We start from the raw sequence: 16,389 nt of genomic DNA, 5'->3' as shown, positions 1-16,389 counted from the left end.
GACCCAACTCCAGCCACTTTAATAATGGGAATTGATGGGAAATGATGTAAATATATCACTAGCCACTTTAAACAATGCTACCTTTATATAATGTTACTTACCCTACATTATTCATCTCATATGCATACGTATATACTGTACTCTACATCATCGACTGCATCCCTATGTAATACATGTATCACTAGCCACTTTAACTATGCCACTTTGTTTACTTTGTCTACATACTCATCTCATATGTATATACTGTACTCGATACCATCTACTGTATGCTGCTCTGTACCATCACTCACTCATATATCCTTATGTACATATTCTTTATCCCCTAACACTGTGTATAAGACAGTAGTTTTAGAATTGTTAGTTAGATTACTTGTTGGTTATCACTGCATTGTCGGAACTAGAAGCACAAGCATTTCGCTACACTCGCATTAACATCTGCTAACCATGTGTATGTGACAAATAAAATTTGATTTGATTTTGATTTGATTTGAATGGGCTTTAGTTGAGGTAGATTAACCTGTAGCCAGATTACTTCAACAGTATTTAACATGAGATCCTCTCTAAGCTTTACAGGAATGTGGTTCTAGATATAAACAGAAACACCTCCACCAATGGCATTTCTGTTTTTCTGTAGATCTTATAACCATGTCTTGCTACCACTGTATCATCAAAGGTATTATCTAAGTGAGTTTCAGAGATAGTCAGAATATGAATGTCATCTGTTACTAGCAAATTATTGATTTCATGAACCTTGCTTCTTAAGCTACATATGTTAAAGTGGGCTATTTTTAACACTTTTCTGGAATGCTTGATTGTTTTCATTGCTTTACTGGGAAGCTTATCAGAAGTAGACATGCTCATGTTATTTATGTTGGTGCAGGGTGAGATGCACACAATGGTCTTCCTACTAGGGCACACCGCCTCAGTGTTAACAGTATAACTCTGGTTTATAGGCACATGATTACTGCATACAATACCTGTAGGATCAGCTGAGGCATTCAGGGCAGTTAGAGGGACATACATTAGGTTACTTACATTGTGTCTGCCAACGCCCCTGGTTTCATGTCCATTTGCTGAAGCATTATGACAACTCAGCGACACAATGGTAGGGATTAACTGAGCTGGGCTCAGGTCATTAATAAATCACTGTCTCAACGCAGCCTTATAATGCTGTGAAAGGATCCTGGAACCCAAATGATTTGGGTGGATCCCATCCTACCTTATATAATGTTACTTACCCTACATTATTCATCTCATATGCATACGTATACACTGTACTCTATATCATCTACTGCATCCTTATGTAATACATGTATCACTAGCCACTTTAACTATGCCACTTTGTTTACTTTGTCTACATACTCATCTCATATGTATATACTGTACTCGATACCATCTACTGTATGCTGCCCTGTACCATCACTCATTCATATATCCTTATGTACATATTCTTTATCCCCTTACACTGTGTATAAGACAGTAGTTTTGGAATTGTTAGTTAGATTACTTGTTGGTTATTACTGCATTGTCGGAACTAGAAGCACAAGCATTTCGCTACGCTCGCATTAACATCTGCTAACCATGTGTATGTGACAAATACAATTTGATTTGATTTGATTTGATTTTGATTTGAAGGATCCAGGAAACCAAATGATTTGGTTGGAACCCATCCTCCTTATAATGCTGTGAAAGGATCCAGGATCATTTCCTCTTTATAAAACAAACTTTGTTTCCAGAAGGCATCAACATTGTCAGTTAATGTTTCACCCACAGAGCTGTAATAGTCTGGTAGCCAGTTATGGAGGGATACAAGTCTGTTGAACTGTTCAATGCCACGATTTAGGGAGGGCAGAGGGCGTTTGTTGGTGTCAAGCAGAGACCCAATAAATTCTTTAAAATCCATCTTCAACTGTTCTGAGCTGCCAGTCATAATGTCATTTGACCCCACATGAACCATGACAGTATCAGCCCCCCGGTGACTGACTCACAGCCTTGGGAAGCAACCTGGTGATATCCTGAACTTTGACCCCACATGAACCATGACAGTATCAGCCCCCCGGTGACTGACTCACAGCCTTGGGAAGCAACCTGGTGATACCTGAACTTTGACCCCACATGAACCATAAGGCTCAGTCCCCAAGTGACTGACTCACATCTTCAGGAAGAACCTGGTGATATCCTGAACTTTGACCCCACATGAACCATAAGGCTCAGTCCCCAAGTGACTGACTCACATCTTCAGGAAGAACCTGGTGATATCCTGAACTTTGACCCCACATGAACCATAAGGCTCAGTCCCCAAGTGACTGATATCCTGAACTTTGCCCCAGGAAAACACAAAGTCTTTGATCCCAGGTACAGATATTTGCTTCACCATCAAGCTCCCTATCACAATATCCGGCCTCTGCCGTGTCTCAAAGCTGATTGCGTGGCCAGAGTCACAGCACTCACCTGAGAAGAGTTTGCTGAGCCGCCGGCTGCGTGCAGGCCACAACAGCCAAAGGTACAGAGCTCTGATCCAGAGTGCATGGCCACGGTGATCCAGGATGTGCCCAGGCAGTTGACTGGGGAGAGGTAGCTTGAGGGACATCCACAGCCACGGAGGGAACACCCAAGTCCCCGGCAGAAGACAGCTGGTACAGGGGCTCAAAGCAATTTGATAGTCTTAAGTCCGCAAGCGGGGGAAGAAGGCAGGCGAGTCGAGAAAGATCCTTATCCTTCTTTCTGGTTCCAACACTCGTTTACGCTCACCTGGAGTTCAACAATGAGCAGCCATGTTCTGGTTCTGGTAGAGGGGAGGAAACTGATCATAGTCCAGGAAGTTCCAATTATTCATCCAAGAGATGTTTTGATAGGAAGCATTTAAAGATGTGGATACTCTCCCTTTTTCAAATGTTGTATTTCTTCATGAAGAGTAATGATCCTTTCTTTAGCTGCAAACAAGTTCATTAAACATTTTCATAAATGAAGGTATCCATCTGACCTTTCCCCGTGACAACTACGAATCTTACTGGTAACTCTCTCTGGTTCTAAATCAATAGTTGTTTACTAGCCCCAAATTCTTGGAAACATCAACTTGCTTGACCATGCTGTAGGTCATGTAACTGTTTGTTGTTAAGGATCAGCTTAATATTGTGGAAAGATTGTTGCTTCCATCAATGTAATTTTCTGCATCATTTCCAATCAACCGTATATTTTTGGGGGGGTAAATAGATATATATCCATATACATGCACGTATGCATATAAATATACACATATATACATACACATACCTATATAGATATACATACTTTTTTAAGAATGTCTATCTTTATTATTCCCCAAACCCTACCACCCTTCCCCCAATTGGAGTAAACTAATAAATACTTAGGCTTCTACCTTCAGTTTATACATCTTACACACATTTTACAGACACAATCTATTTTACAATAGTTATATTTTGTTTGTTTTTAGTCCTTCCTCTATTTCTGATGTCCATCCAGTTTGATTTCTATTTTGTAAAACAACAACATAATTATCAACACAATTATCACAACCCTGTCACGTCCTGACCTTAGAGAGCCGTTTTATATCTCTATTTTGGTTAGGTCAGGGTGTGATGTGGGGTGGGCATTCTATGTTCTATTTTTAAAGTTTTATATTTCTTTGTTTTGGCCGGGTATGGTTCTCAATCAGGGACAGCTGTCTATCGTTGTCTCTGATTGAGAACCATACTTAGGCAGCCCTTTTTCCCACCTGTCTTTGTGGGAAGTTAACTTTGTTTGTGGCACTTACCCGGTAAGCTTCACGGTTGTTTATTTTGTTTGTTGTTTTGTTGGCGTCATTCCAAAATTTAAAAAAAGGAATATGTACGCTCACCACGCTGCACTTTGGTCCGCTTCTTTTGACGGCCGTGACAATAACTACCCACCACAAAAAGGACCAAGCAGCGTGGCCAGGAGTATGAGACAACCTGGGAGGAGGTAGAGAGGTGGTCGGTCGACCCAGGGAGAGTGCCAGAGCCCGCCTGGGATTCTCTGGAGCAGTGCGAGGAGGGATACCGGAGAATGGAGTTGGCGACACGTACAAGGCGAGCGAGGAAGCCCAAGACGCAGCCCCAAAAAATTATTTTGGGAGGAGGCACACGGGGGGTTTGGCTAAGTCAGGTTGGAGACCTGAGCCAACTCCCCGTGCTTACTGTGGCGAGCGTCGTACTGGTCAGGCACCTTGTTATGCGGTGGAGCGCACGGTGTCTCCAGTGCGCGTTCACAGCCCGGTACGCTACATCCCAGCTCCCTGCATCTGCCGGGCCAGGGTGAGCATCCAGCCAGGACGGATGGTGCCGGCTCAGTGTGCCTGGTCTCCAGTGCGTCTCTTCGGCCCAGGATATCCTGCGCCAGCTCTGCGCACTGTGTCTCCGGTACGTCTGCACAGCCCAGTGCGTCCTGTGCCAGTGCCCCGCATTTGCAGGGCGAAGATAACCACCCAGCCAGGACGGGTTGTGCAGGCTCTAATCTCGAGACCTCCAGTGCGCCTCGACGGCCCAGTGTATCCAGTGCCTCTGCCAAGGACAAAGCCTCCTGTATGTCTCCCCAGCTTGGTGAGTCCTGTGCCTGCTCCCAGAGCCAGTGATGATCCATGGCAAGAAGCCTCCAGTGATGATCCATGGCAAGAAGCCTCCAGTGATGATCCATGGCACGAAGCCTCCAGTGATGATCCATGGCACGAAGCCTCCAGTGATGATCCATGGCATGAAGCCTCCAACGATGGCCTTCAGTCCGGAGCCTCCAGCGACGGTCTCCAGTCCGGAGCCCGCAACGAGGGTCCCCAGTCCGGGGTCCGCAACGAGGGTCCCCAGTCCGGGGCCCGCAGAGAGGGTCCCCACATCAGAGGCGCCACCAAAGCGGGGGTGAGCCAGAGTTGGAGCGGGGTCTACATCCCGCACCAGAGCCGCCACCGCGGATAGATGGCCACCCGGACCCTCCCCTATAGGTTGAGGTTTTGCGGCCGGAGTCCGCACCTTTGGCGGGGGGGGGGGGGGGGGGGGTACTGTCACGCCCTGACCTTAGAGACATTTTATTTATCTTTTTTTGACGGCCGTGACAAATACACAGGTTGTAACATGGCTTTATGTCCCTGGATTGGCTTCCCCAGTGATTTAACCCATGTACTACTGGCTGCCGCTAATCATCAGATGGGGGGAAGGAGAGGAGGTACATGGCGCACTTGGGTAAGTGAGGGGCCCTGACTTGATTGGGTAACTGATTAATACAAATTAAAATATACGCATAATAAATACATGTGACTGGTCAATTGTGCGAGTCAGGAACTGGGCCCAAGTCCATAGGTGGCCCTAGAAGAAGAAAAAAATACAAATAATAATTACGTTTTTATTTATTTATTTTTATCCAACCACAGGAGCCTGCTCTCAATATGTAAAATACACCAGAGAGCATAATTTAACAACAGATGATCAATCAATACAATGATTAAACAAAACAAAGCCCCGCGGCCTATGATTTCTTAATCCATTGTTCCGGCCCTGCTAATGGTAATATATACATGTAAACAGGAGTAATAGTGACCAGTAGCAGGATAAAGAACAAACACCGTTGTAAGTACAACCTATATTTACGTTTATAATATCCTTTCTAATGGAACCAAAAACAGACTTTTCTGTTTATCGTTCCAATAATTCTCCGTTCTATTCCTTCCATTTCCATGCGGTCTGTTGCAGACCGGAAGTGTTCAGGACTCGCCACTAGAACCTGAACCAGCGCAGCAGCGATGTCATCATTGGGAGACAGCCAGCAGAATGAATGATGTCATCATTGGGAGACAGCCAGCAGAATGAATGAAGTCATCTTTGGAAGACACTCAGAGTAAGAGGACACTTTGCCCACGTCCCAAATGACACCCTATTCCTTACAGAGTGCACTACTTTTGACCAGAGCCTTATGGGCCTTATAGGCCCTGGTTAAAAGTAGTGCACTATATAGGGAATAGGGTGCCATTTGGGATAAGAATAGGGAACTACATATGGAATAGGGTGCCATTTGGGATAAAAGTAGGGCACTAGATATGGAATAGGGTGCCATTTTGGATGCATTCTTTGATGATGATGTCTGGGAGCCGTCCAGACAGGTTGGCACGGTGTGGGATAACAGCGTGTGTGTGTGTTTTCCGGTACTCCTGGCCTGTGACAGTTACAAAGCACCCCTGGCATGTGGTGACATGATGACATCACTGTAAAGCCCCTGCCAGAGGGCCTGCCGCAAGTACAATTATACAATACATTGCTTTCTTATAACCAGAGATAGAAATGAAGCTGGCTCGCTGGCCCGCTAGCCCTGGCTAGTAAATGAAGCTGGCCCGCTAGCCCGCTAGCCCTGGCTAGTAAATGAAGCTGGCTCGCTCTCCCGCTAACCCTGGCTAGTAAATGAAGCTGGCCCGCTGGCCCGCTAGCCCTGGCTATTAAATGAAGCTGTCTCGCTCTCCCACTAACCCTGGCTAGAAAATGAAGCTGGCCCGCTGGCCCACTAGCCCTGGCTAGTAAATGAAGCTGGCTCGCTGGCCCGCTAGCCCTGGCTATTAAATGAAGCTGTCTCGCTCTCCAACTAACCCTGGCTAGAAAATGAAGCTGGCCCGCTGGCCCACTAGCCCTGGCTAGTAAATGAAGCTGGCTCGCTGGCCCGCTAACCCTGGCTAGTAAATGAAGCTGGCCCGCTGGCCCGCTAGCCCTGGTTAGTAAATGAAGCTGTCTCGCTCTCCCGCTGACCCTGGCTAGTAAATGAAGCTGGCCCGCTGGCCCTCTAGCCCTGGCTAGTAAATGAAGCTGGCTCGCTGGCCAGCTAACCCTGGCTAGTAAATGAAGCTGGCCCGCTGGCCCGCTAGCCCTGGCTAGTAAATGAAGCTGGCTCGCTCTCCCGCTAGCCCTGGCTAGTAAATGAAGCTGGCCCGCTGGCCCGCTAGCCCTGGCTAGTAAATGAAGCTGGCTCGCTGGCCCGCTAGCCCTGGCTAGTAAATGAAGCTGGCTTGCTGGCCCGCTAGCCCTGGCTAGTAAATTAAGCTGGCCTCCTGGCCCGCTAGCCCTGGCTAGTAAATGAAGCTGGCTCGCTGGCCTGCTAGCACTGGCTAGTAAATTATGCTGGCCCGCTAGCCACCTAGCCCTGGCTAGTAAATGAAGCTGGCTCGCTGGCCCACTGGCCAGCTAGCCCCGGGCAAGTAGAAAATGTGCCCAACTAGCCAGCTGGATAGTGAACATTTAGAATTTTAAAATATCATATGGCATAGATTTTGGACGGAGGTTAGTAAAATTACTGAAGTTCAATCACACAAGACAGACAGACAGACAGACAGACAGAGACAGACAGACAGACAGACAGACAGACAGACAGACAGACAGACAGACAGACAGACAGACAGACAGACAGACAGACAGACAGACGATAAGATAGTTGCTAGACCAGTCAGAGGTCTTCTACGTGTCCACTCTGTCTAGCATTCGACAGACCTGAGAAAGCCAGTGACGACGATGATGATGATGATGAGCTTAACACATGGACCTTTCATCTGCTATCGTCTGTCTGCCCTGGATGCTGTCTGAGTGCTGATGCTCCTATCATCCAGACAGCAGTAGACGACCACAGAGCCAGACTCCCTCACAACAGAGGTGCTGAAGAATACTGTCCACTTAGAGCATTCTTTATCAAGTCAGCCAGTCTTTCTGTCTGTCAGTGGAGGTGGATGGACGCTGGTGGAATCTCATGTCTGAGTTGACGGTGTTACCATAAATAAGTCTTCTAGACTAGAACTGTAACGTGTACAATTTCACAATGTCGTTTTGAGAATGAGTAATCTTAGGCAAAGTTAATTTGTGCCATAAGACAGCTATTGTCCCTCATGCCAGGACAACACATTGTCTGCTGTGTTGCAGCTGCCAGGACAACACATTGTCTGCTGTATTGCAGCTGCCAGGACAACACATTGTCTGTTGTGTTGCAGCTGCCAGGACAACACATTGTCTGCTGTGTTGCAGCTGCCAGGACAACACATTGTCTGCTGTGTTGCAGCTGCCAGGACAACACATTGTCTGCTGTGTTGCAGCTGCCAGGACAACACATTGTCTGCTGTGTTGCAGCTGCCAGGACAACACATTGTCTGCTGTGTTGCAGCTGCCAGGACAACACATTGTCTGCTGTGTTGCAGCTGCCAGGACAACACATTGTCTGCTGTGTTGCAGCAGTCTTGGGAGAGACCGCAGAGTTAAAATTGATCGGTAAACTTTTAGGTTTCTTCTCAGGGATTTCCCCGATGACAGATCTATCGCCTGAGACAGAGGTGGCATTCAGCGGAGAGGTCCTCACCACTTCACAGAGACATTTTGCTTCTCAAGCCCCACAGAGGATCAAAGGTGGACATGTTTAGCCTTTCAAAGAGAAAATAGATTGAGCCTTTGAAACAGTTAGGCTTGTTGGTTAGTAGGTTGACTTGTGGTTAGTAGGTTGACTTGTTGGTTAGTAGGTTGGCTTGTTGGTTAGTAGGTTGACTTGTTGGTTAGTAGGTTGACTTGTTGGTTAGTAGGTTGACTTGTTGGTTAGTATATTGGCCTGATGGGTAGTAGGTTGGCTTGTTGGTTAGTAGGTTGACTTGTTGGTTAGTATATTGGCCTGATGGGTAGTAGGTTGGCTTGTGGTTAGTAGGTTGGCTTTTTGGTTAGTAGGTTGGCTTGTTGGTTGGTAGGTTGGCTTGTGGTTAGTAGGTTGGCTTTTTGGTTAGTAGGTTGGCTTGTTGGTTGGTAGGTTGGCTTGTTGGTTAGTAGGTTGACTTGTTGGTTAGTAGGTTGACTTGTTGGTTAGTAGGTTGACTTGTTGGTTAGTAGGTTGGCTTGTAGGTTAGTAGGTTGACTTGTTGGTTAGTATATTGGCCTGATGGGTAGTAGGTTGGCTTGTTGGTTAGTAGGTTGGCTTGTGGTTAGTAGGTTGGCTTGTGGTTAGTAGGTTGGCTTTTTGGTTAGTAGGTTGGCTTGTAGGTTGGCAGGTTGGCTTGTTGGTTAGTAGGTTGGCTTGTAGGTTGGTAGGTTGGCTTGTAGGTTGGTAGGTTGGCTTGTTGGTTGGTAGGTTGGCTTGTAGGTTGGTTGGTTGGTATGCTGGCTTGTTGGTTAGTAGATTGGCTTGTTGGTTGGTAGGTTGGCTTGTTAGTTAGTAGGTTGGCTTGTTGGTTGGTAGGTTGGCTTGTTGGTTAGTAGGTTGGCTTGTTGGTTGGTATGTTGGCTTGTTGGGTAGTAGGTTGGCTTGTTACTTAGTGGGTTGGCTTGTTGGTTAGTAGCTTGTCTTGTTAGATAGTAGATTGGCTAGTTTGTTAGTAGATTGTCTTGTTGGTTGGTAGGTTGGCTTGTTGGTTAGTAGGTTGGCTTGTTGGTTAGTAGGTTGGCTTGTTGGTTAGTAGGTTGGCTTGTAGGTTGGTAGGTTGGCTTGTTACTTAGTGGGTTGGCTTGTTGGTTAGTATATTTGCCTGATGGGTAGTAGGTTGTCTTGTGGTTAGTAGGTTGGCTTGTTGGTTAGTAGGTTGGCTTGTTGGTTGGTAGGTTGGCTTGTTGGTTGGTATGTTGGCTTGTAGGTTGGTAGGTTGGCTTGTTGGTTAGTAGGTTGGCTTGTAGGTTGGTAGGTTGGCTTGTTGGTTAGTATATTGGCCTGATGGGTAGTAGGTTGGCTTGTTGGTTGGTATGTTGGCTTGTTGGTTAGTAGGTTGACTTGTAGGTTGGTAGGTTGGCTTGTTGGTTTGCAGATGGGCTTGTTGGTTAGTATATTGGCCTGATGGTTAGAAGGTTGGGTTGTTGGTTGGTATGTTGGCTTGGTGGTTGGTATGTTGGCTTGTTGGTTAGTAGGTTGGCTTGTTGGCTAGTATGTTGGTTTGTTGGCTAGTATGTTGGCTTGTAGGTTGGCTTGTTAGTTGGTATGTTGGCTTGTTGCTTAGTAGGTTGGCTTGTTGGTTAGTAGGTTGGGTTGTTGGTTGGTATGTTGGCTTGTTGGCTAGTAGGTTGGCTTGTTGGTTAGTAGGTTGGGTTGTTGGGTAGTAGGTTGGCTTGTTACTTAGTGGATTGGCTTGTTGGTTAGTAGCTTGTCTTGTTAGCTAGTAGATTGCCTATTTCGTTAGTATGTTGGCTTGTTGGTTAGTAGGTTGGCTTGTAGGTTGGTAGGTTGGCTCGTGGTTGGCTTGTTGTTTAGTAGGTTGGCTTGTTGGTTGGTATGTTGGCTTGTTGGTTAGTAGATTGCCTTGTTGATTGGTAGGTTGGCTTGTTGGTTAGTAGGTTGGCTTGTTGGTTGGTAGGTTGGCTTGTTAGTTAGTAGGTTGGCTTGTTGGTTAGTAGGTTGGCTTGTGGTTAGTAGGTTGGCTTGTTGGTTAGTTGGTTGGCTTGTTGGCTATTATGTTGGCTTGTTGGCTATTAATTTGGCTTGTTGGTAAGTAGGTTGGCTTGTTGGTTAGTATATTGGCCTGCTGGTTAGTAGATTGCCTTGTTGGTTAGTAGGTTGCCCTGTTGGTTAGTAGGTTGCCTTGTTGGTTATTAACAAATCATGTGATGTCAAATCCAAATGGTCTCTTTCTCTCTCTGTCTCAGACTTTCCAATAATCCTGCTGCCTTCAAATGGCTGTATTGTAACCCTACTCTGCTGTGTTGTACTGAGCTGTGTGTTGTACTGAACTGTGTGTTTTACTGATCTGTGTGTTGTACTGAGCTGTGTGTTTTACTGAGCTGTGTGTTGTACTGAGCTGTGTGTTGAACTGAGCTGTGTATTGTACTGAGCATGTGTTGTACTGAGCTGTGTGTTGTACTGAGCTGTGTGTTGAACTGAGCTTTGTGTTTTACTGAGCTGTGTGTTGAACTGAGCTGTGTGTTGAACTGAGCTGTGTGTTGTACTGAGCTGTGTGTTGAACTGAGCTGTGTGTTTTACTGAGCTGTGTGTTGAACTGAGCTGTGTGTTTTACTGAGCTGTGTGTTGAACTGAGCTGTGTGTTTTACTGAGCTGTGTGTTGAACTCTGAAATGATGGCAGAAGAAAGAACATGTTTTTCTGGAGAACATAATAAATGGCCTTCACTTTCAAACTAAACAGATGAGACATTCTGCATCTCTGATAGGACATACCTCTGATAGGACATACCTCTGATAGGACATACCTCTGATAGGCGATACCATTGATAGGACATACCTCTGATAGGACATACCTCTGATAGGACATCACTCTGATAGGACATACCTCTGATAGGACATACCTCTGATAGGACATACCTCTGATAGGACATACCTCTGATAGGACATACCTCTGATAGGACATCACTCTGATAGGACATCACTCTGATAGGACATACCTCTGATAGGACATCACTCTGATAGGACATACCTCTGATAGGACATCACTCTGATAGGACATACCTCTGATAGGACATCACTCTGATAGGACATACCTCTGATAGGACATACCTCTGATAGGACATACCTCTGATAGGACATACCTCTGATAGGACATCACTCTGATAGGACATACCTCTGATAGGACATACTGTACCTCTGATAGGACATCACTCTGATAGGACATACCTCTGATAGGCGATACCTCTGATAAGCGATACCTCTGATAGGACATACCTCTGATAGGACATACCTCTGATAGGACATACCTCTGATAGGACATACCTCTGATAGGACATACCTCTGATAGGACATACCTCTGATAGGACATACCTCTGATAGGACATACCTCTGATAGGACATCACTCTGATAGGACATACCTCTGATAGGACATACCTCTGATAGGACATACCTCTGATAGGACATACCTCTGATAGGACATACCTCTGATAGGACATCACTCTGATAGGACATACCTCTGATAGGACATACCTCTGATAGGACATACCTCTGATAGGACATACCTCTGTGTCACTGTCATTGTCTTCACACGCTCTTCTCAAGTGTGTGTGTGTGTGTGTGTTTGTGTGTGTGTGCGTGCGTGCGTGCGTGCGTGTGTGTGTGCGTGTGCTTACTCAGCCCACCAAAATGTGCCATCGGAGCGTGGGAACATCTTTGAGGGATCCCAGGGGCAGAGATAAGGGAGAGAGAGACCATGTCCAGATGGGATGCCAGGGGCCGAGTTAAGGGAGAGCAGGCCATGTCCAGATGGGATGCCAGGGGCCGAGTTAAGGGAGAGAGAGACCATGTCCAGTTGGGATGCCAGGGGCCGAGTTAAGGGAGAGAGAGACCATGTCCAGATGGGATGCCAGGGGCCGAGTTAAGGGAGAGAGAGACCATGTCCAGATGGGATGCCAGGGGCCGAGTTAAGGGAGAGAGAGACCATGTCCAGATGGGATGCCAGGGGCCGAGTTAAGGGAGAGAGAGACCATGTCCAGTTGGGATGCCAGGGGCCGAGTTAAGGGAGAGCAGGCCATGTCCAGATGGGATGCCAGGGGCCGAGTTAAGGGAGAGCAGGCCATGTCCAGATGGGATGCCAGGGGCCGAGTTAAGGGAGAGCAGGCCATGTCCAGATGGGATGCCAGGGGGCGAGTTAAGGGAGAGAGAGACCATGTCCAGTTGGGATGCCAGGGGCCGAGTTAAGGGAGAGCAGGCCATGTCCAGATGGGATGCCAGGGGCCGAGTTAAGGGAGAGCAGGCCATGTCCAGATGGGATGCCAGGGGCCGAGTTAAGGGAGAGCAGGCCATGTCCAGATGCGATGCCAGGGGCCGAGTTAACCAGTCAGCGGGAGACGTCCATGTCTGAGGACGTGGGGTGAAGATGTGGAAACCGGTCACTAGGGGCAGCAGTGAGCATTGACATTTCGGATTTTGCCTGGGTGTTGTGGACGGGGATGGCGGATGGGGTGGAACCATCTGCCTCTGATTGGTTGCAAGTTTGAATACAATAATTGAAAGTTGTTCTAGATGTTCTTTTAACAAGCCAATCGAAAACCTTAATTAGGCAAAACCTTCATTTACCCTTACCTTAACCATTCAAAGTAAATTACCTAACCTTAACCATCCAGAGTAAATTCCTAACCTTAACCATTCAGAGTAAATTCCTATCCTTAACCATTCAGAGTAAATACTAACCTTAACCAATCAGAGTAAATGCCTAACCCATTCAGAGTAAATGCCTAACCTTAACCATTCAGAGAAAATGTCTAACCTTAACCATTCAGAGTTAATGTCTAGCCTTAACCATTCAGAGTTAATGCCTAACCTTAACCATTCAAAGTAAATGCCTAACCTTAACCATTCAGAGTTAATGTCTAGCCTTAACCATTCAGAGTTAATGCCTAACCTTAACCATTCAAAGTAAATGCCTAACCTTAACCATTCATAGTAAATGCCTAACCTTAACCATTCAAAGTAAATGCCTAACCTTAACCATTCATAGTAAATGCCTAACCTTAACCATTCAAAGTAAATGCCTAACCTTAACCATTCATAGTAAATGCCTAACCTTAACCATTCAAAGTAAATGCCTAACCTTAACCATTCATAGTAAATGCCTAACCTTAACCATTCAAAGTAAATGCCTAACCTTAACCATTCATAGTAAATGCCTAAACTTAACCTTAAACAACTTTGACAAACATGTATAAATGTCTAATTCTGCCGTGACACCGTGAGAGCTGTTGGGAGTTAACAACAAGCTCTGCAGGGGGGAAAAGAAAAGAGATCCCCTCCTCTGATAAATATTTTGGATTCTCAAAAAAAAATTCCAGGACCATTTGGACCCTTTTGAGTTGAGATCACACAATTCGGCACGAAGCAAAGAGCCAAACCTACAAATGAACACATTCCAGGGATTGAGCGTTTGGAGCAACTACAAAAGGAAATGATTCGGGAAAATAAATATATATGGAAGCCAAGGACTGTTCCCGTTACTAGACATGAGACCACGGAAGACCCAGAGGGACAATGACCACCACCAGACACAATGAGGGAATGATAATCAACTCTCAGACACAATGAGGGAATGATAATCAACTCTCGCATCACTCAAGCAAAGCCAATTTTGTCCACAATTTATTTAACTAGGCAAGTTAGTTAAGATCAAATCAAAGCTAAATGTGATGTCAACAAGGTTTAGAGGACTACTGGGAAATTTAAGTCAGAAATGTTGCATAAAACACAGATAACATCTTTTAATGTTGAGAAATAAATGTGGTTTAGCTTTCCTTTCCCAGATAACTGTGGTTCAGCTTCCCTTTCCCAGATAAGTGTGTGTGTGTGAGTGTGAGTGTGAGTGTGAGTGAGAGAGAGAGAGAGAGAGAGAGAGAGAGAGAGAGAGAGAGAGAGAGAGAGAGAGAGAGAGAGGCGCCATTGTTTATTTAACTTTTGTATATAATCTACCTCACTTGCTTTGGCAATGTTAACACATGTTTCCCATGCCAATAAAGCCCATTGAATTGAGAGAGAGAGAGATACAGAGATAGAGAGAGAGCAGTAGACGTTATGATCTAACTGAAGGACACCTGGGAAACCTATCTTCATGCCCATACATACATCTTACCTTATTAGGACATTGCTGAATGCTTCATATCACTATGCATATCGGGGGGAAATGTTAAAGCTAGTGACATACCATTCCTGCCCCATGATTGGGTCTAGACAACAGTTCTATCTAACCTTTGACCCTAGAATGGGTATGGGAAATGCAAGTATATTTCAGTATACAGTATATTTTTTAGGAATAAAGATGAAACATTGCTGCTCTGTAACTAAGCAGCTGCAAATCAAACGGTTTCTGGTCGGGTGGATCACGGGTTGGGGTAGCTGAGGGCACGGGAATCCTGACGGGACAGAGGAGGAAGCTGGACTTATTTGGGAACTCTCTCTAATGCAATAATAACGTTCCTTGAATTCCTCTTAAGGGGGAAATTTGGGATGGGTCTCAAATGACACCCTATTCCCAAATTCCCTATTGTAAGTGCACTACTTTTGACGGGCTCTGGTCTAAAGTAGTGCACTATATAGGGAATAGGGCTCTGGTCTATAGTAGTGCACTATATAGGGAATAGGGCTCTGGTCTAAAGTAGTGCACTACATAGGGAATAGGGCTCTGGTCTATAGTAGTGCACTACATAGGGAATAGGGCTCTGGTCTAAAGTAGTGCACTACATAGGGAATAGGGCTCTGGTCTATAGTAGTGCACTACATAGGAAATAGGGCTCTGGTCTAAAGTAGTGCACTACATAGGGAATAGGGCTCTGGTCTAAAGTAGTGCACTATATAGGGAATATGGCTCTGGTCTATAGTAGTACACTATATAGGGAATAGGGGCTCTGGTCTAAAGTAGTGCGCTATATAGGGAATAGGGCCCTGGTCTAAAGTAGTGCGCTATATAGGGAATATGGCTCTGGTCTATAGTAGTACACTATATAGGGAATAGGGGCTCTGGTCTAAAGTAGTGCACTACTTTTTAAGGGGTCTGGTCTAAAGTAGTGCACTACATAGGGAATAGGGCTCTGGTCTATAGTAGTGCACTATATAGGGAATAGGGTTCTGGTCTAAAGTAGTGCACTATATAGGGAATAGGGCTCTGGTCTATAGTAGTACACTATATAGGAAATAGGTCTCTGGTCTAAAGTAGTGCACTACTTTTGACGGGCTCTGGTCTAAAGTAGTGCACTACATAGGGAATAGGGTGTCATTTTGGGATTCACACTTTGGCTTGGGTTCAGCTGTTTCGGGACCAAGTCCCTCCATCCTCCACGGCTCCAGATTCCAGAGAGGAACAGAGCGAGTGACTGGGTCTTGTATCATTTCATTACTCATCCTGTCGGGTTCACGTGGGTTATGCCAGCAGAAAAAAAAAAGAGAAGAAGAAAATGAAGTAAATGCTATTAAAATGAAACACTATTTTGAGCAGGGAGAAGAAGGACAGGACAGGGAAAGGGGACGTTTCTGGGTCGGAGTTGTGTCACGCGTTTTTTTTAATGTGTAATAGTTTGAATTACCCACTAGAGGGAGGGCTGTCTATTTCAGCAGGATAGTAGGCCCACATTCATTACCGAGTTCATTAAAGATGATGCTATTTTCATCTAACAATGAATAATACGATCAGATCGAAAAAATGCAAATCATGAGAAATGTCCATTTTAATTGATACCATTGGTCCTTGAAAAGGTAGCAACAAAGTAATTAAACGAAACATTTGCAATTTAAAAGGTAAGAAATATATACAATATGATGAACTGTTAGGATTACATAAGGACACATTATGTTGATATGAGAGGCTAATAGGAAATATCTGAGATGTGAGTTCTAAATCAATACAACTATAATTTAAAAAAATAAAAATAAAAAATTAACGATGTAAGTGAGAAGAGGTATTGGTCTGAAGTTGAAAAATGCACCACCGCCTACTTCTCCCTACCAAGTTTTA

The sequence above is a fragment of the Oncorhynchus nerka genome, linkage group LG24 (genome assembly GCF_034236695.1).
Source record: "Oncorhynchus nerka isolate Pitt River linkage group LG24, Oner_Uvic_2.0, whole genome shotgun sequence".
Classification (NCBI taxonomy): domain Eukaryota; kingdom Metazoa; phylum Chordata; class Actinopteri; order Salmoniformes; family Salmonidae; genus Oncorhynchus; species Oncorhynchus nerka.
Note: the sequence above shows the minus strand (reverse complement) of the source record.